Below are 21,305 nucleotides of genomic sequence, written 5' to 3'. Positions count from 1 at the left end.
AAGTTTAGACATGTGGTGTGTTTATGTGTTTTCCTAATGCTAAAGGTAGAACTCTGGACATCCTAGGCAAGACCTTTAATACGGAGCTACACGCCCAGACTTAGAAATTTTTTTTCTACCATAAATCATAGATAATTCAAATTGCACGGTGCTCTTGTTATACACCATCTCCATACATCCAATTTTCTTTTTAGTAAGAAAGAATAACATAGGATACTAAAATTAAGGTATTGTTTAAAGTTAGTGTTTTATACAGTAATCACTGTGTAATTGACACAAGCCCAGTAAATAACGTTTATTAGTAATAGAAAAATCTTTATTGTTAGATGTGATAGTCGAGGTGGAATAGTTTTGTTTTTTTTAGATTTTCTGTTATTTTGTGTGAGTGTATGCGGTTGAATAATCTTATAGTGAAGCCCAGAAGATGTTTGATGTGCACTATGGCCCCCCTTTTTCCTTTGAGGTATGGTCTATCCCTGAACATGGGACATTCAGTTTTCTTAGAGTCTGGAAGCCCACAAGCCTCAGCCATCCTTCTGCCTCCACACCAGCCTTTGGAGCTGGCTTGTTACTTGGGTGCTGAGGATCCAAACATGTGTCTTCATAATTGAGCAGCAAGGGCTTTAATTGCTGAGCCATCTCTCCAGCCCTGGACTAGGAGTTTGACTCAGCAGAGTGAACTTGACTTGACTCATTTAAGCTTTTTTGGCCTGTTTCTTGGTCTGTAAAATGGGAAAAATATTACCCTATAGAGTTCCTCAGAGGACTAAATAAACTTTAAAAAAAATGTAAAGTCAGTACTGTTGGTTCCATGGCTGAATGTGTTAATCAGAGTAGTGGTACTTGTGCAGTGAGTGTACACCTTATCTGAAACTGGGCATTGTACTGGGCTTTCATGGATTAGGTCCTCAAAAACTGTGCTCATTTTTTTGGTCCTTGGTTTATAAGTTTAATTTAAAATATCCTTCATTTCTCTTTGTTCCTATGCTATTTTTAAGTCTGTTGCAGACTAATTTCACTAAAAGCGTAATATTGTGCTTAACTCATATAGGACAAGTTCTCCTTAAGGAAACGCTGCATTTCTTCAGTGAAGCAGAATTATTTGATGATAGAATAACTTCTCAAATTAGCTTTGAAGATTACTTTTAATGTTTTATTTGGTGACTCATACTGTGTTTTTTTATTCTTGTTTTTACAGTGCATTGTGATGGTGGATATATTTTAAAAATCCACTCACATGTCATTATTTTTAAAAGTTTTTTAAAATTTTTATTTATTATTTTTATTTTATGTGAATGTATTGCCTGCCCGTGTGTAAGTGCACCCACCTTGTGCAGTGCCCACGGAGGTCAGAAGATGACGTTGTATCACCTAGAACTGCAGTTACATATGGTTGTTAGCCACCATGTGGGTGCTGGGAATTGAACGAGGGTCCTCTGCAAGAGTGGCCATTGCTTTTAACCTCTGAGCCATCTCTCCAGCCCCCTTAAAATCTTTTTAAAAATTTATTTTCTTAATTATGTGTCTGTAGGCTATGTGCATGTGAGTGTAGTTGTCCGTAGAGGACATAAGACCTTGTCAGAACCTCTGGAGCTGCCCAACATGGGTGCTGGGAACCAAACTTGGGTCCTCTGGAAGAACAGCAGGTACCCTTAACAACTGAGCCATCTCTGCAACCTCACATGTCATTGTCATTATTTTAAACAGCAAAATAGATTCCAAACAGATGTTACAAGATTTTAAACCCAGAAGAAACTTTAGAGTTTTTCTAGTCCACTAGTCTGATAGATGGGGAAAGAGACATGCAGAATGAAGCAAGAGAATAGCTGCATGAAAGCACCACAGAAGTAGCACATAGCTATCCTGAACTGCAGATCCTTGCAGATTACTATGGCTATAGCAAATCCTTGTCATACAAAAGAGCAGGGGGCCTTCTTTGTCTTTTGCATTAAATTTTACAAATATTAAAATAATCATCCCCAAGAGCTAATGCTTAGAAACCCATGTGATCTAATAGTGTCTGTATATAGAAGTTAACTTTATAATATTGTAAAATGAATAAAAATGATGTACCACTGACAACTTGGGCCAAGAGAAATAAAACTCTAGCATTTTAGTAGCAAAAAGTAAAATGATGGTTTCAGATAGATAAAATTTTGAGTCCCCCATGTTTTTGTACCATTTTTGATGCATGCAAAAACATTTTGAAAGTGATAGACCACACTTCTGGATACTAAAAACAATTTCTTTTCCTATATTAGCCTAAAATCTGAGTCATACAAATAAGTACTTTGAGTGGGCACAGTTGGAGAAAAGCATGCATACAACTGTTTGAAATGTAATTTACATGTATAGATGTTCCAGAACAATATTCTACAGATTACTCACATGAATATGATCTTCAGTAGATAGATGACTTTATTTGTAAATATCTTAGTGGCATATGGTGTTTTAGTAATAAAGCCTATAGCACTTACATGTTGTTTTCTGGTATACATTTGTAAGCTATTGAGTTAAAATAAATCTTGCTTCTAAATTGTAAAGATTAATTTAAAGCTGTGGAATTTAAGGGGCTAGTGAGAAGGCTAAGGGGTTAAAGGCACTTACTGCCAAGCCTGAGGATCTGAATTCAATCCCTGGGACCCACATGGTAGAGAAGAGGGGATGACTCCCTCCAGTTGACCTCTGATCTCCACTTGCATGCCATGGCACATGCATCTCCCCTGTATACAAATAAGTAAATGTAAAAAGGGTGATTTGTTTTTCTTGTTTTCTTGTTTCTTAAGCTGCTGCATATACTGCTGAGCTTTCCATTAAGGAATAGATAAGGAATATTAGGGACAGAGGATACCATGTTATCATTAGATAGCAGCCTAATGGCATTGCAACCTTGAACACCTTACATAACTTAATCTCAGTTTCTTCATATGTACAATGAGACCCTCAGACTAGATTAGTTATACAAATTGTAAGAGCTAGACATTCTTGTTCTTAATGAAAACATCAGTTCCTTGCCTCAAGTGGTAGGGTAAGATGTTAAAAGATAATGATTTGTCGGGTGTGGTGGCGTAAGCCTTTAATCCCAGCACTTGGGAGGCAGAGGCAGGCAGATCTCCACGAATATAAGCCCAGCCTGGTGTACATAGCAAGTTCCAGGATAGTTGACTACAGGGATACCCTGTCTCAAAAACAAACAAACAAACAAACAAACAAACAAACTGATTTTATAATGGACATACTGAACACAATTTAAAGCTAAAGGAGAAGGGCAAGCCTTCTTGGATGGCAGGTGAAAAGGGAAGAAGGCAAAAGAGAACAGTTTAAAACTGTCAGAGTTTGTACGTGAACTGAGTGTTAAAGAGTTGAATGAAGTTCTTGGTTTTCTCAGGCAGGTTTGATGGGGTCATTCCAGAATGGTGAACTACAGTGAATGCAAAGTGTGAAACAGCACAGTGTTTCTGGAAACTGCAAATAATTCTGAATGCTCTAGTATGGGGGCTAGAGTCATGCCTATACTCTGAAAAGTATGTAGTGTGATCCATTGGGGAAGGGACAAAAATATTAGAACTTGAGGATAATCTATTGTGATTTCATCTTTGTGAATTTTTCATCAAAATTTCTGGTTTTAGCTTGCGTTTTTGTGACATTTATACTAGCTTTACCTATAGAAGCCTATAAATATTTCTAAGTTATATGTCATATAAATTGTGTGTGTCAGAACTAGGTTTGAGACTCAGGTCTGTTCTTTGAATTTCTAGAACCTGGCTAACTGCTTGAATGCATTCCAGATTGAGCTACAGAGGTACATGTTGTCTTTTTCTAAAAAGTAAAAAGCTCATAGTAAAAGGCTCAACACATCTTTTTAAATTATTAATTTAAAATGTACTTTATGCCACTCATTCCTATAGACTCTATTCTCTATAGACAATGTGTATATTCTCTAATAAAGTTAAGTTTTAAAAAGAATATTATTATTTGAGTCAACTGAGAAATTGCAATTAGTATTAGAAACGGGGATAAAGTGATAAAAGTGGAAAGGAATAGAAGATATCTGTAATAAGTTATATTTAGGAAAATTACAAGTATTAATTCTTGCCACTTTCAAAACTGATTAATAGCTATTTTTTAAAGCTTTAAGAATATTTCCATGTATCCCAAAGATAGCTTTTCCCGGTTATAAAATGTTGAGATTATAGAAATGTCTGCCATTAGTGAGCCTAATAGAAATGAGTTAAAATTGTTGCTTTTGGCCATTTTGGTTAGTGATAAAATAATTGAAAATATTTCATCAATTTGAGATGAAAACATCAGTTCCTTGGCCTCAAGTGGTAGGATAAGATGTTAAAAGATAATCATTTTATTATGGACATATTGAACAAAACTTAAAGAAAGTTGGTCTAAAGCTAAAGGAGAAGGGTGATGAAATAATGATGAATAATGGTGGAAATAATCTTAAGTATCCTCATTAAAGTTACTTTCTCAATTAATTTGCTTTTCAAAATGGTACCCAGTACTCTGGAGGGCAGAAGGAGGCAGATCTCTGTGAGAGTGAGGCCAGCTGTTCTACATAGGGAGTTCAAGGCTAACTGGGGCTATAGGGACACACTGTCTCCTTAAAAAAAATTGTTTTTGCTCATTAATTTTTTGTAAAATTATTTTTATTTTATGTGTATGAGTGTTATGCCTATGTGTATGAGTGCACCCATGTTGTGCAGTATTCTTGGAGGAGAGACGAGGGCATCAGATTCCTGGAACTGGAGTTGCAAACAATTGTTAGCCACAATGTGGGTGCTGGTATTTGAACTCAGGTCTTCCATAAGAACAGCCAGTGTTCTTAACTGCTGAGCCATCTCTCCAGCACCCCCCCCCAATTTTTTTAAAATCAAGGTGTCCCAGTGCAAGTAGTAATTGAATCAAGATGAATTCTGTAGACTGATTTTAAACCTCTCCTAAGTTAAATTAGAGCTTTTGTTGGTTTATACTCAATTAAGATCAAAATACAGAAATTTAAGAATTTTAATAAGAAATTTCCTTGTTCTGAGTAGTTCTGAACCCTTTCCCCGGGTTCTATACTATGAAAAAGGCAAAAGATTTATACGATTATATTTTATATAAATATTTAAACATTGGGGACCTTTGGCTTTTAATAATAGATTCTGGACATACCCCTTGCGTAGAACTATAGAATATTAAGAGTTTACTGTTCCATGTAGTTTTAGTTATAATAGCCATTTTTTAATGAAACATCTTTTTAAAATTTTATTTTTTGTGTATGAGTGTTTTGCCTGCATGTATGTAAGTGTACCCACATCTGCAATGCCCTTGGAGGTCAGAAGGGGGCATGGGATTTCCTGGAACTGGGGTTAAAGGACAGTTGTTGCTGTCTTTTGAGTGCTAGGAGCCAAACCTGGACCCCTTCTGCAAGAACGGCCAGTGCACTTAACTGCTGAGCCAGCTCTCCAGCCCGTAATAGACATTTTTTAAAAAAAGTTTTATTTAGAGAAAATCTAGAAAATGCTTAAATGTGGTGAAAATAGGGAACACAATTCAACATTTATTGAGCACTTTCTTTATTTTACAACTTGGGAACAGTCTCTGTTCCCAAAAGATTTAAAAACTGGTAGGAAGAAGCCCATACAGATGTGATAAAAGGTAAAACACATGAATTCTCTGATTCTCAGGATAGCTCCATTAACAATGGATGCTATGCTATGGTACTGTTTGCATAGCAACCTGAAATTTGATGTATTTAGTTGCATATCCTTTTTTGTTTGGTTGGTTTTGTTTTTCCTCAAGGGTCCAAAAGGTTTAAAGCAAATTATAGAAGTCTTTCATTGAAGAGAGTCTTAAGACCTTAATTTTTTTCCCAGTACAAATTAAGGAAAAAAAAACACTTTGGGGGGGGTGCTTGGTAAATCTTGGTTTAGCTTGTAATCTTGGTTTGGCTTGGTAATCTTGGTTTAGCATGTCTGTTCCAGGGGATCATACTTAAAGGACTACTGTGATGAACTAAGAAGGGTATGCAGGAGAACTACTGATTGGGGTGGGGGCGGGGGAAGCAAGGGTGAGACTTAAAATGTTTTATTACATTTTATTCAAGATATTGTAGTTTTGAGCCAGATGAAATGGACTTCGATGAATAATTATTTGAACAATTCTACAGTACGCAGCGTGTAAAATCCTCTGGATATATTGATAAACATGACTTTGTTCCTTATTTCAAGGTGATAGGTAAACAAAACCAAAAATACAGACAGGAAAGTACAGAGTGTTGGATAACAGCACCAAAGCAGACCTTTATGTGTGAACCTTTATGTAAGGACTGATTGTCTTTAGCAGTCTTTAGGGAAAGAAAAAGATTATGAAAGATTATGGTTTTTTTTTATTTGTTTGGTCTTTTTGAGACAGGGTCTGCCTGTCTCCCCAACTGGCCTGGAACTTGCTATGTAGACCAGGCTAGCCTCAATCTTACAGAGATCTACCTTCCTTTTTCTCCTGTGAGCTGGGATTAAAGGCATGTACCACACTCCTGGCTAGATCATGATGAAAATATATATATAATGTATATTAAAAACAAACAGCTTGAGAGAAGCAGTTAGTAAAGCTGGAAAAAAGGATGTCATAAGCAAAACATTATTTTCACTACTGTGAACTTTATTGTCTAAAGAAGTTTTGATCTACTTGAAAATATTTAAGAATGTTTATGAATTCCATATGATGATTGCTTTAATAAAGTTTCATGTGTTTTGCTTTGTAGTCTGTTATATGTTAGTAAGCTTTCCGTTACCATGACAAAATACCTGAGAAAAACAACTTCAAGGAGAGATTACCTTTCAAATCATTTTAAGCTACCTCAAAATTAGAATAACTCAAAATAAGGAGCAATCATTTTCATTATCTACAGCCTAGATAATACGAATCTTTAAAATTCATAGTAAATTACCTGAATTTCTTTTTCTTTTTTAATTGGGAAAGACTAATAAATCTCACCGGTAGGTAATACCAAACCTTTTGCTCTATCATCTTCCATCTGGGATTTATAAATGTTCCAGAATTAATCATGCTTAAAACTTAGGCTATTAAGTGTATAGATCTTGAAACAAGGAAAACAAACAAAATACTAATTGTGATTATTGCCAAGTAGAAGGATGCTGGATATTTTTCTTTTTTACTTTTTTAGTTTTGAGACTGGGTCTCATGTGTCCCAAACTGACTTGGAATTTGCTATATAGCAGTAAAACAGGCCCAGTTTATATAGTACTGGGGATCAGACCCAAGGCACTCTGCCAACTGAGCACCCTTTAAAAATGTCTATGTGTATTCCTAGATTTTATATAATAAGCATATTACTTTTAAAGTAAAAAGGTTTTATTGAAAAGAAATTAAAATTTACAATTTTGAAGAGACTAGGTAAAAAATTGGGTTAAAAATAATTTACCAGTAAGGCTGTGATACAGTATACCCATGTTAGATTATATAGTTGTAGTTAGACATTGAAACTGTGAGTGTTTAATTTTTCCTTCCACTCTAAATTTTTATTTTTCTGCAATGACTATGTATTACTTTTATTACTTTTTTGTAATTCCACCCAGACTATAAAGTCCACAGACTTTCTAGGTTTAGTTTTAAAGACTTAGACTAGTTAGTACTAAGAATTGACCTTAAATTTTGATTTAAAGCTTTCAGTACAGCCATCTAAAAATACTTTCAGATAGAAATAACTCTTGATAATTTTTTTATGCCTTTCTAAGTGTTAATGTGTCTTAGAATTTACATGTGTGGGTCTATAGAGATGGCTCAGAGGTTGAGAGTGCTTGCTGCTCTTCCAGAGAACCTGTTTGGTTCTGAGCACCTACCTATGTCAAGCGGCTCACAACTACCTGTAACTCCAGGGGATCCAATACCCCTCTGGCCTCTGTAGGCATTTGTGTACACACAGACACACACACACACACACACACACACACAAATAAATAAAAATAAGCCTTAGAATTCACATTTGTTCATTTCTGTTTTGGGATCCCATTAAAAAGGTCAAAAAAGAAATAGTGAATGCAGACTATAAGCCAATTTAAGGTAAAACTGCTTGACTGTAAAACTTTGCTATGCTTTCAAAGTAACTTATGAATACTGCTTCTCTGTTATGTTTGTCTTTTATGTTAAAATCAGTGAAAAGTAGTACCAAGAGATAATGCAGAGAGTGTTTGAATTGGTAGTTTAATATATGAAATAAGTTGGGGATCTTATATTCCCAAAGGATAGCCATCTTCCTCAGACATGTCTCATCTGTTAGAGGTAAGATTTCTTTCAAATGAGAGCATTCTAATGTGTAGAAACTACAGCTTTAGTTTCCAAAACATTTAAAGGTTAGCAGTTAAATGCTTAGATTGTGAACCTGAGCTTTTAATGGCTAAACCATCTCTGTAGCCTCAGGTTAGCAATTGGAAAAATTATAATCCAAATCAAGTCTCACAAAGACAAGTTATCATATATTTCTTCTTATGTGTGTAATGGGAGGGTATTATGAAAGTAAAAGTTGTATTATTCAGGATGTAGAAAGGAGAAGAGAAGGGACTGATAAGGAGTGGTGGTCGAGGAGGTGAATTTTGGTCACAGAGCATTATATTCATGTATGGAAATGTTAAAATGAAACCCCCTTGTACAATTAATATATGCTAACAAATATTGTTTTTAAAAGGAAAAAAAGTTGGATGGGAGAGATGTTTTGGGTTAATGCCTGACCCAAAAGTATGAATACTTGAATTTGGATCCTCAGTACTCATATAAAAGCTAGACATGGTGGCACATACCAACCCTACCACTCACTGGGGGTGGAGAGAGGCAGAGACAGGCGAATCCCTGGGGCTTGCTGGTCAGCCAGGCTAGCCAATTGGTGAGCTCTGGGTTCAATGAGAGCCCTGCCTCAAAAATAAGACACATTAACACTTAAAAAAGCATAAAAGCCATTCCCCAATGCTTGTCGGTCTGCTGAATCTAAACAGCCTATCTAGAGAGCCTTGTTTTAGGAAGATCAGCTGTTCCTCATCTAGCAGCAATCAGTTGCCAATATTCCTTTAGATAAGATTGGGGTCTGCTGTTCATTTTCCCAGTTCGATGCCAGGTTACTGTCTGGGAGTCTTTTGGGGCCACCCTGGCCAATAACTCAAAGGAAGGTATCTCCTGTCTGGCATTGTTTCTTGTTATGTAGCCTTTAACTATACATATGGACTCTTGAAAAGTGATATTGACCCCATTAATCCTTGGTTATACTTTCCTTTTGGGTGTTTAAGACCCTACAATTGGCCCAGATAAACCAGTTTTTTTTTTACTCTTAAGGTCATTTGAGGATCTGTTCCTCAGGGGTAACACAGGCTTGGAAGGAGCCCCTGGCTCCTTTCTTTTACCAGTTCCGTCTATATGAAGATAAATCAAAGGTCCTGCTCAACCATGGCTGGCTTCACTTGGAAGCATGGAGGAAATGTTTTCTCTGTGTTGACCCTCCTCTTTGTAGACTGGACACTGGTTCAAGTCCATCTGGTGGGGTCTCCACGGCCTCCTTGATCAAGAGGACAGGTGACTCACCACAGTTACAGGACATTTTGAGAGATGCTCATAGTCCCCTGGAACTTAGTCGACCTAGGAGAGCAAGGAGCAAAAACTGTCCTATATGTCCCTCTGTCCAAATTAATAGGCTTTGAATGAACCTACCATTTGACCCAGGTATACCACTCCTTAGCATAAACCCAAAGAACGTATCCTATTGCAGAAACACTTGTACATCCATATTTGTTGCTGCTCTTTTCACAGTAGCTAAGGGATGGAAGTAACCTAAGTGTCCCTCAGTTGATGAGTGGATAATGAAAATGTGGTTCATTTATACGATGGAGTTTTACTCAGCAGTAAAGAAAGATGAAATCATATTTTAGTTTTTAAAACTGCTTTTCTTTCCCTTCTTCCCTCCCTCCCTCCTTTTCTTCCTTCCATTCTCCCTGTATCCTCAGCTGTCCTGTAACTCAGACATGACATGGTTGCTCATGCCTATAATCCCAGCAATTGGGAGGTAGAGGCAGGAGGTATTAAAGGCCAGTTGGGCTCTGAGACCCTGCCTCAAAAAACCAAAATAAATAAGTAAATAAATAAAATTTTTAAAATTTTGCTAAATCCTAGAGAGACAATTCAGCAGTTTTGCTTAAGTTTGTTCTAAAAATTAGAGTCCATTTTACACAGCAAGAAACAGACCGTCTAAAACACTTGTTACTTAGCTTTCCCTGCAGAATCAGTTATATGAGCATCATTTTTGACTTATCTGAATTTTTAAATTAGAAGGGAAAAGTAATAGAAAAGAGTAAATTGAACTTTTTTTTTTTTTTTTTTTGAGCAGGGTCTCACTGTATAACCCTGACTAGTCTGGAACTTTCTCTGCAGACCAGACTAGCCTCAACCTCACAGAGATCTACCTGCCTCTGCCTCTCAAGTGCTGGGATTAAAGGCATGTACCACGATGCACAGGGAAGACATGTTTTATATTTATTTGCCTTGGATATTTTGTGTTTTTACTTGAGAATGTACTGCAGATACATTCATTTTCTGGCTCCCTTATTTTGTTCTCTGATGGTGCCTTATCTGGAAGCCTTTCCTGACCATTCTTTCTTAAATAATTCTCTCCTGGGTCATTATCCATCCCCTTGATGACCTTCGTTTTCATTACTTAATTTTAGTACAAGCTAATATGCAATGTTATTAGTTTTTTGTTTTGTTTTATTTTTTCTCTTCTCAGTAGAGCAAACTCTATGGAACAGGGACTTTTCTATTTGGTTTGCTGCTGTTTGACTTCTGTAAATATTCACTTGAAATTTTAAAATGCGTAACTTTTCAAGTTCAAAGGAATTCAATAATTACTGGTTGAATTGAATAGATTCCATTCCCTCCCTCAAGGAATGGATACAGTGTTCAGAAGCCTGATAAAAGGAGCCATCCTACAGTTAATTTAGTGAGGCCCTGCCTGCTGGGGAGAGGGTATGGGGGGGCATTGGAGGGAATGGTATTTTATTAGTCTTCCACAAAGTGCTGCGTTTAACTCTAGAGATAGAAGCAGGAGCATCTGAAGTTTGACACCAGCCTGAGCTATATAGTGAGACTCTATCTCGAAAACCTGAATTAAAAAAAAGGCTGGGCATGGTGGCGTACCCCCCTTTAATCCATGCACTGTGAGATCAAGGCCAGCCTGGTCTACATAGTGAGTTCCAGCCCAGCTGGGACTACAGGGAGACCCTGTCTCAAAAAAACAAAGCAGAAGTATATGGTTAATGTGGTAAAGCAGGTACAGCTCATCCAACACATATTTATAATGCTTATTTTATAGATACTCTAAGGAATTCAAATATGAATATAGAAAAATGGGAGGGGATAAATTAGGTAGGTGCGCAAATTATTTTGAAGGAGCAAAAAAAGTGAGATCCACCTGCCTTTGCCTCTTGAGGGCTGGGATTAAAAGCATACATCACCATACCCAGTGTTGTTGTTAAGACAAATTTTAATTAGTAGCAGAGTAAAGTCTTTCAAGTAATACTTGAGGTCTCAGGGCTAGAGAAGGTGGTTCAGCAGTTAAGAACACCAGCTGCCCTTGCAGAGGACTTGGGTTCAAGTCCCGGCACCCACATGGTAGCCAACAACCATCAGTAACTGCAGTTCCAGGGATCTGACACCCTCTTCTGCTCTCCACCGGCATTGCATAAGGTGGATGCACTTGCATACATGCACACAATACATGCATACACATTAAAAAAAAAGCAAAAATTAAAAACAGAAAAAGTATTCTTAGGTTTTTAGTTAATAAACAAAATCACCCATCCTATATAGAGATAATTGTTAGCCTTCTTCATTTCATTTATATACATAGGTATTATTTAATCACACACAACAAATAATAATATAAAGTTTTAATTATGCAATATTCTATCCTGTTTATCATCTCTAAGACTTTATATGAATGTTACTACATTGAAGCTGTATTTCTGCATTTTTTGTCATCTACTAAACAAGACAACAGAGGGACCCTGTAGTATTATTTGGTGGTTTTTGTTTGTTTTAACCCTGTAGTTTTTTCCTTCTAAGAAATTTATTTTTACCACATGGATTCACCTCTGTTTTGTTTGGCTACTAAGATGGCCAATACTGATCCTCAACTTGATAGGATCTAGAACCTAAAATAAGTCTCTGAGCATATCTGGGAAATTTTATAGATGATTAATTGAGGTGGGCAGACCTACCCTGAATGTGAGTGGCACTAGTCCATACACTGGGGTCCAGACTGAATCAGAAGAGGAAAGTGAACTGAGTAGCAGCATTCATTTCTCTGCTTCCTGACTGTGAATCCAGTGTGACCAGCTGCCTCACATTCCTGTTGATATGCTTTCCTTGCCATGATGAACTGTACCCTAAAACTGTGAGCCAAATAAACCCTTTCTTCCTTAAGTTACTTTTATAAGGTATTTTGACAAGAAAAGTAAAGAATAGAGCTACCAAAAAAGAAATAAAAACCACTCAGATTAAAAATCAGCTTGATTTGTTAAAAAGTAAGTTGAGGCCACCAGTCTTGCCATGATAAGTTTGTAAGAATTTTAAGATTATACCTTAAGCGTTTTTTGATACTTCAAATCATGCAAGTTAATTAGTTTTATGGTGTTTTTATTACTTCCCTGTCATTTATAACTATACTTTTTCTCAATCTAGAACAAGGAGTAGAAAAAGCCTATCTTGGTTGCTTTTAACATACAAAATCCTGGGATTGGAGAGATGGTTCAGTGGTTAAGAGCACTGACTGTTCTTGCAGAGGACCCAGGTTTGGTTCCCAGCATCCACATGGTGGCTAACAACCATCTGTAACTCCAGTTCTAGGGGATCTGATGCCCTCCTCTGACTTTGATGGGCATTGCATGACGTGGGTGCACTCACATACATGCAGGCAATACACTCATACACAGAAAATAAAAATATTTTTAAAAATACAAAATCCCAGCAAAAGTTTTGACATCCGACATTTTATTTATGGTTTTATTTGTATATATGTGTGTGTGTGGCTCCTTGTCCATATATGCATCACATATATGTGGTGTCTATGCAGGCTGGAAGAGGTTGTTGGATCCTCTGGAACTGGCCTTTAGAATGGTTGTTAGCTGCCATGTGGGTTCTGGAAGCTGAACCTGGATCCTCTGCAAGAGCAGCAAGTGCTCTTAACCACTAAGTCATCCTTCCAGCCCCTATTTTGACATCATTTTAACATTAGTTAACACCTATTGTCACTGCTGCTTGGTTTGAAGGGCTTTATACAAGTGAAGTTATTCCTGCAACTTCTAAGATAATTATTTACATAAACTTTTACAAATGGAGAAACTGGGGTACTGAATGATTAGTTTTTCCCTACTAATTAGTGGCAGGACCTGAATTTGTATGCAGGGACTTTGGCTTAAGAGGCAGACTATTTAATTATTGTGTTGTCAAAAGATGTAGAGATTAGGAAAAAGAAGACTTTCTACTGAAAGACAGACTGGGGAGAAAAGGATCATAAGAAATTTCAAGGAACAGGGATCAATCATTTAGAGACCTGGGGTTCTAGGAGTGACGGTATTTGTGATATTATATAAAATGGGCTGGGGAAATGACTGCTCTTGCAGAGGACTTGGGGTTAATTCTAAGCACCTACATGGTGGCTAACAACTGTACTAACTCCAGTTCCAGGAGAATCTGATGCCCTCTTCTGACCTCTGTGGGCATTGCATGACATGGGTGCAATTACACGCATGCATTCAATACACTCATACACAAAAAATAAAAATAAAAATTTTAAAAAATTATGCATACAAGCTGGGTGTGGTGGCACATGTCTTTAATCCCAGAACTTAGGAGGCAGAGGCAGGTGGATCTCTGAGTTCAAGGCCAGCCTGGTCTGCATAGTGAGTTCAGGCCAGCTGGGGCTACGGGGAGGCCCTGTCTCAAACAAAAATATACCCCCCAAATTATGCATATAAAATAACATGGAAATCTAAAGAAAGTGATTGAAATGATATTCAGTGATAATTCAGTGATTAGTGTTTGTAATTTAAGAAACAATGTTTATGTCTGGTGGCAAAAGCTAAACAGTATAAGAGGTGATAAAATGAGAAAAAAAAAGTCTCCTGGGGCCAGGGAGATGGCTCAATGGGCAAAGTACATGCTGTGCAAACATAAGAACCTAAGTTTGGATATCCAGCACTTGAATTAAAAACTGGGCGCAGTAGTGCCCACCTGTAATCCCAACACTGGGAAGCAGTATGAGAGGATGCAGTCACAGGCCCTCACACACATAATGTATTACACACACACATACACACCACATATCTAAATAAATGTCTCCTCTCACCACTCCTAGGTCTCCTACTGTTCAAGAACACAGTTGTTAATAGTTTCCTGTATCTAGTTGGTATCTAATAGCCTTTTCAAAATTTAACGTGTTCAAATCTGAACTTCTGGCTTGTTTTGTTATGATGTTGGTCATAGTTTTAACTTTGCTAGACCTAGGTAACTCTTGCCAGCATATCAATTCATTCTGAGCTTACATATTTCTCTCTTAAGTTCAATAGCATCTCTTACTTGGAATACTGCTTTAGTTTCCTAACTTCTGCTTTTTCTTTCTAGTCCATTTTCTACCCATCGGCAACTTAAAATATACATTAAGAGAAGTCAGCACTCATTTTAAAGCTAAGTTCTTTACTAGTTCTACAGGTATAGTAAGGATTTTAACTACTTGTTCTTCCTACATACCTGCCAAACCACTCCTTTCTCTCCCCCTCTCTCTTTCCACATTTATTTATCTATCTATCTATCTATCTATCTATCTATCTATCTATCTATCTATCTATTTATTTGGGAGTAGGAGGGCGGATGCCATGGTGTCAGTATGAAGGTCAGAGGACAGCCTGTGGGAGTTGATTCTTGTCTACCACATGAGTTCTGGAGATCAAACTTAGCTGTTGGAGGCAAACACTTATTAGCTGAGGTATCTCATGGGCTCAAAATCATTTCTCACCTCATGGTCTTTATATTTGCTTTTATTTTGAACACTATATTCCTACATTGCTTTGTTGTTATTTTGGTTTGGTTGTTGCATGGTTTGCTTTATCTGTTGACTGAACTGCAAGTATGAAACTTAGAGCTTTTATGGTATATATTTGTTCACTTTTCATTTTGTAATTCTGCTATCACAGAAGTTCAGTGAACACAGGAATGTTGCCTACAAATATTGATGCCAGTACCTAGCCCACACTACCTGTAAGCATTTAATTAGTACTGAATGAAGAAATAACTATAATGAACAAATAAGTGGTTCTATCTAGAATTTGTGTTAGTCAAGAAATAAAGTTGAATTCTAGCTGCTTTGTTTTCCTCATATGTGCAGCCAGTCGTTGCAACATCACTTTTCTCCATTGTTTTGAAATGCCATCCTTATATTAACATTCTTGGTGTATTTTGAACTTTGCACTCTGCACTCTGCTACTGATCTCTATTCATTTTGGTATATTTTTAATGTATGTGTATTTGGGGGGCGGGGGGGACATGTGAAGGCCAGGGGACAACCTTGGGTGTCATTATCAGGAGTACTGTTGAGTTCCATTGAGACAGGAGCTTACTAGTTAGTCTTATCTCATTGGCCTGGAGCTTACCAATTAGGCTAGACTAGCTGGGCAGTGAGCCCCAGGGATCACCTGACTCTGCTTCCTTAGTGGTAGGATTGCAAGTGCATGTTTTGTTTTTTAATCTTGGTTTTGAGGATCATGCTTTCATGGCAGGTGCTTTACTGAATTGAGCTACCTCCCCACCCTCTAAAGTCCTTGTTATATCTGGTAAAATGAATATACTTTTTACCAAGACACCCCCCACACACATGGTTACCATTTCTCTATTATTCTGTAAGAAATATGGCTTCTTAGTAAGCTGATAGAATCAATATTTGTGTCATCCACACTTTGGTCCTTTGACACAAGAAATATATGGGAAACAGTATAAGTTACTGGTTTGTAGGGAATAGGAATAGTATTGTACCCATTTATGAAAAGAGAAATTGAAACATTACTTATTTTCTGTGACTACCAGAATACCTGATTGTGACATCCTCCCAATTTCAGTTATGTCTTTAGCCTTTGCCAGGTTCTTTCATCTCCTTATCAGAGACCATTACTTTAGGGAGGCAGAGGCAAAACTCAGTGTATTTTCCTATGTGTCCTTTTTGTGCCATTGTTTAAATCTGCGTTTCCTGAATTTGTAACCTGTTTTGTTTTTTAAAATATTTTATTTTTTATTTTTATTTTATGTGTATGAATGTATTGCCTGCATGTATGTAAGTGCACCCATGTTGTGCAGTGCCTGCAGAGGTCAGAACAGGGCGTCAGATCCCCTGGAACTGGAGTTAAGGATGGTTGTTAGTTGCCATGTGGGTGCTGGGAATTGAACCTGGGTTCTCTGCAAAAGCAGCTATGCTCTCAACTGCTGAGCCATCTCTCTAGCCCATAATCTCCTGTTTTTAAAGTCTCATCAAATACTTGGTAGATAATAGAGAAGTTGGCCAGGGACAGGAAGCTCAGTTATTTACTTGCCTTCCTTGTAGAATCACCACTTTTATAGATAACATGAACTCATCTGGACAGTGAATTAGTAGCTTATGTTCTGCCGGCACTGAGACCTCTTGAATTGTTCTGTGTGGTAAGGAATCGCTCTGAGTAGTATATGTTTGGTAGAGCAGCTCTAGCTTACAACAAATCAAACGTGTCAAGTTTGTTAAGGCACTTTGCAAACACCATTTTTGATGTTGTTGTTGTTACTGTTTTTGTTTTTTGTCCTTTTGGGTTCCCTGCAACCCCAGCTGACGTGGAACTCACTGTGTAGACCAGACCTCGATCTCACAGAGATCACCTGCCCCTGCCTCTGCCCCCTGAGTGCTGGGATTAAATATGTACACCACCAGGCCAGACCTACAAACACCATTTTTATATAAAATAAAGAACTTTTAGGCTTACCTCTGTGCCTTCCTTAAGTTGAAAAAACTAAAATCAAAAAATAGGTTTATAGTGTTGTTGTTTTGTAACTACTGCTGCTTGTATGGCTGGCCGAGGGAGTGGTTGATTCGTGGAAGGATGGTATATGAAAAATGTGAAAAGAAACTTGGTACAGTTATCACTTCAGAATCATGGAAAGATGGTGCAAGGAATACCACAGAAATTAGAAGAAAGCTGAATGAAAATAAAGCTTTGACTTCAAAAAAGCAAGATTTGATCCATATGATATGGAAAGAATAAGTTCTCCATTTGCAGAATTTGTAAAAGTTCTGTGCACCAACCAGGTTCTCATTACTGCCAGGACTGCGCCTACAAAAAAGGAATCTGCAATGTGTGGCCAAAAAGGTTTTAGGTGCCAAAAACTACAAGCAGATTTCTGTCTAGATGAATTGATGAAGTTTCTGGCTTCCTATGATTATACTTTCTGCTTTGACATTTCAAGGCATAACAGATATTCATCTGGCAAAATAATCTGTTTCAAGATGATTGATTAAGGTTAAACCAGGGAAGTTGACCAATATTATTTTGCTCTTAAGAAGTTCTGATCAGCAATGATGTAACTAGTCTCCCTTAAATGGTCATTTTTCTTACAAATATTTTATTGAACTAGAATAAGTTACAAAATTAATGAAAAGATATTTCTGAGTTCTGTATGCGCTTTAAAATTTTTTTATTGAATTTTTGTGTATTTCATACAGAAAATCATCTTTATACCCCTTTCCCCTTTGACACCCTCCCATAGTCCCCCCACTGGAGTTCATACATTCTGTCATTTGTGTTAAGGCCTATCATGTAAAGTTAATGTCCCCAGATGTCCTTCAGTGCAATTTCATCCACCAGGGTTTAGTCAGCCTATCTAGAGTCTCTCTTCAAGAAGATCAGCTCTTCCTCACCCAGCAGTAATAAATTATCAATAATTCGTCAACTAAGATTGGAACTTGCTGTTCATTTCCACAGTTCTATGCTAGGTTTTTGTCTGCCTAAGTTTGCATGGGTCTTGTGCATGCTGACACCATTGCTGTAGGTGTGTATGAAAAGGGTCCCAGATGCCTGTAGCGCCATTTCCATATGGTCATGCACTTCCTCCCTGACTCTTAACAGTCTTTCTGCCCCCTCTTCTACAATGGTCCCTGAACCCTGGATGGATGGACCTCAATATAAGAGTCCTGTCCAAGGACCCACACTCTGCAGACTCTTATTCTCTGCATTTTGGCCTATTTGTGGCCTTTTGTGTCCCTGGCCCTCTGTTGCATGAGGGAGCTTCATTGATAAGAATTCAAAGATGCATTAGTGTTCTCTTCATCCCTTGTTCTATGTTCCTTCAGTCTTAGGTGTAAAGATTGCATCCTAGATGTGCCACTTAGCCTTGGACAATTCACAGACAATCTCTGTATGTGACCAGTGGTATAACTGTATTAATCCCTGTCTGTTGAAAAAAGAAGCTACATTGACGAGTTGTGACTGGGATACTTGTCTGTAAACTTAAGAATCCATATTTTGCACATAGTAAGAAATTACATTTGCCTAGGGATGTGAGAGCCTTGGGGTTTTCTCTAAGATCTGTGACCTCTCCAGCTATATGTATTTGGCTAGATTTACAGTACCACACATGAGTTCCCTCCCATTGAGCAGGCTTTACGTCCAATTAGGTAGCTGTTGATTACCCCCAAGATAAAAGGACCTCTGCTGTACCAATGTGGTTTGCTATGCTGGTCATTGATGTGGTTTTTAGGCCTTGAAGCTAGGGTTGGACCATTGATTGATGTTCTCCCTTACCAGCTTGCATAGTGCTCTCCAAAGCTATGAGAACTGGCCTTCAGGGGAGGTGGCGTCCAGGTCAGTTCCAGCTCCATTGCTCCAAATCCTGTGTCCAGGGTATGTCCTGTCTTCAGCAATAGGGTCTTACCATCATGTTCTGGGAGGCAATCAAGGACTGTGGGAATTTACTTTGTAATTTTGGGAGTCTCTTAGATTACCCTGGCCAACAACTCAAAGGAAAGTTTCTCCTGTCTGGCACTGTTTCTTGTTATATAGTCTTCAGCTATACTCATGGACTCATGTAGGAATATTTTATGTGTGATTTTTTTTCAGTAGGTGTTTGAACTAATATGGTTCCCTCTGGTTCTCCCTTGATAATTTTTATATGCTATGGTCCCACCGCTTTTGAGCTCCTTCTTTCCCTTTATTCCCATAGTTGTTTGTATAGCCCTCCTTCTCCCCCTCCCCTTTAACTACCCCCTTTTTACATATCTTTCCCTTAGTAACACCTATCTCCTACTATTCTCTCTTGGGTTCCTTCTTTCCGTTTACCTCCCTGGTTCCCTTCCATTTTCCTAGTTCCTGCAGTTACTCACTTATGAGAATTTGGTGCTAGGATCCATAAATGAGGGAGAATATATGCCTTTTGTTTTTCTGAGTCTGTGTTACTTGACTTAGTATGACAGTTTCTAGATCTGTCCATTTACCTACAAATTTCATTATTTCATCTTTCTTTACTGTTGAGTAGAACTCCATCATGTAAATATGTACCACATTTTTGTTAACCACTCGTCAGTTGAGGGGCACTTAGGTTGCTTCCATCTCTAAGCTGTTGTAAAAAGAGCAGCAACAAACATACTGGACACATAGATCAGTGGAACATAGTTGAAGACCCAAACCTAAGTACATGCAATTTCAGTCACCTGGTATTTGACAAACGTGCCAAGAACACACAATGGAGGAAAGACAGCGTCTTCAACAAATGGTGCTGGCAAAACTGGATCTCCACCTGTAGAAGAATGAAACTAGATTCTTTCACCTTGCACAAAAGTCAACTCCAAATGGATCAAAGACCTCAAGGTGAAACTGGAAACCCTGAAACTGTTAAAAGAAAACACTGGTAGTAACCTACAAGATATAAGTGTAGGAAAGGACTTTCTAAATTGCTCACCAGTTGTTCAGGAATTAAGGTCAACAATCAACAATTGGGACCTCTGTGTACTTTTTATTTAACATTATTCATATAATTCTTATCTGATCTATGTATTTTATTTATAGCTATTACAAATGGTGAAATTATTGATACTTCCCTCTGAACTTCACAAAGAATGCCATAGTTCTTAGAATCAACACTCCCTTAATTAATTGCAGTTTCATTGACTATTTAAGTGTTTAAGGCCATTATTGCTGAGTGGTAACCATTAGTCTAGACCCAAATCAAAGATAAGTTTCATTTTTTTATTTTTAAATTTAAATTCCAGTTCCTTTTACATGTGAACAGGAGCTCATGGAACACTCATTTGTTGAAATGAATACACTGGATTTCATAAAAATGAATATTATACACAATTGTCTTGAATTCAGATTGTTATGAAAGCTAGAAGAAGCAGTGTTTGTTCATGACAGTGTCTGCCCATGTTCTTATGTAACGAAAATGAATTTACTTTTGGGGAAAGATGTTTGAGGCAGGAAACAAACTTTTTTAACCCCTCCACCACCACCCCCAAATAGATAAAACAAACATCTTGGCTTGTCCTTTTTCTTTTTCTTTTTTTCTTCTTAAATATTATAGACTGCTAGAAGACTATTTTGAGATTTCAAGTGAATATTTTTCTTATACTGATTTCTTAGTTTTGGACCATCTACGTTTAAAACCTGCAGTCTATTAGGAGACCAAAAGACTGTTCCCTGTTTCTACTGGTAGTATCTTTAACTACATGTCATTGTAAAATAAAAAAAAAAAAAAAAAAAAAGCATGTTCAGCAAATGGTGCTGGTAAAACTGGATCTCCACCAGTAGGAGAATGAAATTAAACCCCTATCTTTCACCCTGCACAAAAGTCAATTCCAAATGGATCAAAGACCTCAATGTAAAGCCTGAAACTCTGAAACCGTTAAAAGAAAATATTGGCAAAAACCTACAAGACACAGGTGTAGAAAAGGATTTTCTAAACCAGACATCAATTGACAAATAGGACCTCATTAAACTAAAAAGCTTCTGTACATCAAAGGAGGCAACCAGGGAAGCAAACAGAAAACCCACAGAATGGGAGAAAATCTTCACCAGCGACACATCCGACAGAGGTTTAATATCCAGACTATATAACGAACTCAAAAACAGAGAATCAAGACATGAGGCAACCCAATTAAAAGATCGGCTAAGGAGCTGAACAGAGAGTTCTCAAAAGAAGAAGTAAAGATGGCTATGAAACATCTTAAAAGATGTTCAACATCACTAATA

General features: G+C 37.5%; 1 protein-coding gene and 1 pseudogene across 5 annotated transcripts in view; both read left to right on the top strand.

The window, feature by feature from the left end:
* Window positions 1-21,305, top strand: part of Kiaa2026 (KIAA2026 ortholog) — a 92,041-nt gene that overhangs the window by 1,467 nt on the left and 69,269 nt on the right. The window lies entirely within an intron of this gene.
* On the top strand, window positions 17,166-17,471 carry LOC103748539 (annotated as a pseudogene).

The sequence above is a fragment of the Nannospalax galili genome, unplaced genomic scaffold, assembly GCF_000622305.1.
Source record: "Nannospalax galili isolate Female #2095 unplaced genomic scaffold, S.galili_v1.0 scaffold86, whole genome shotgun sequence".
Lineage (NCBI taxonomy): Eukaryota > Metazoa > Chordata > Mammalia > Rodentia > Spalacidae > Nannospalax > Nannospalax galili.
The sequence above is the reverse complement of the archived record's forward strand: the minus strand, read 5'-3'. Positions and strand labels throughout refer to the sequence as shown.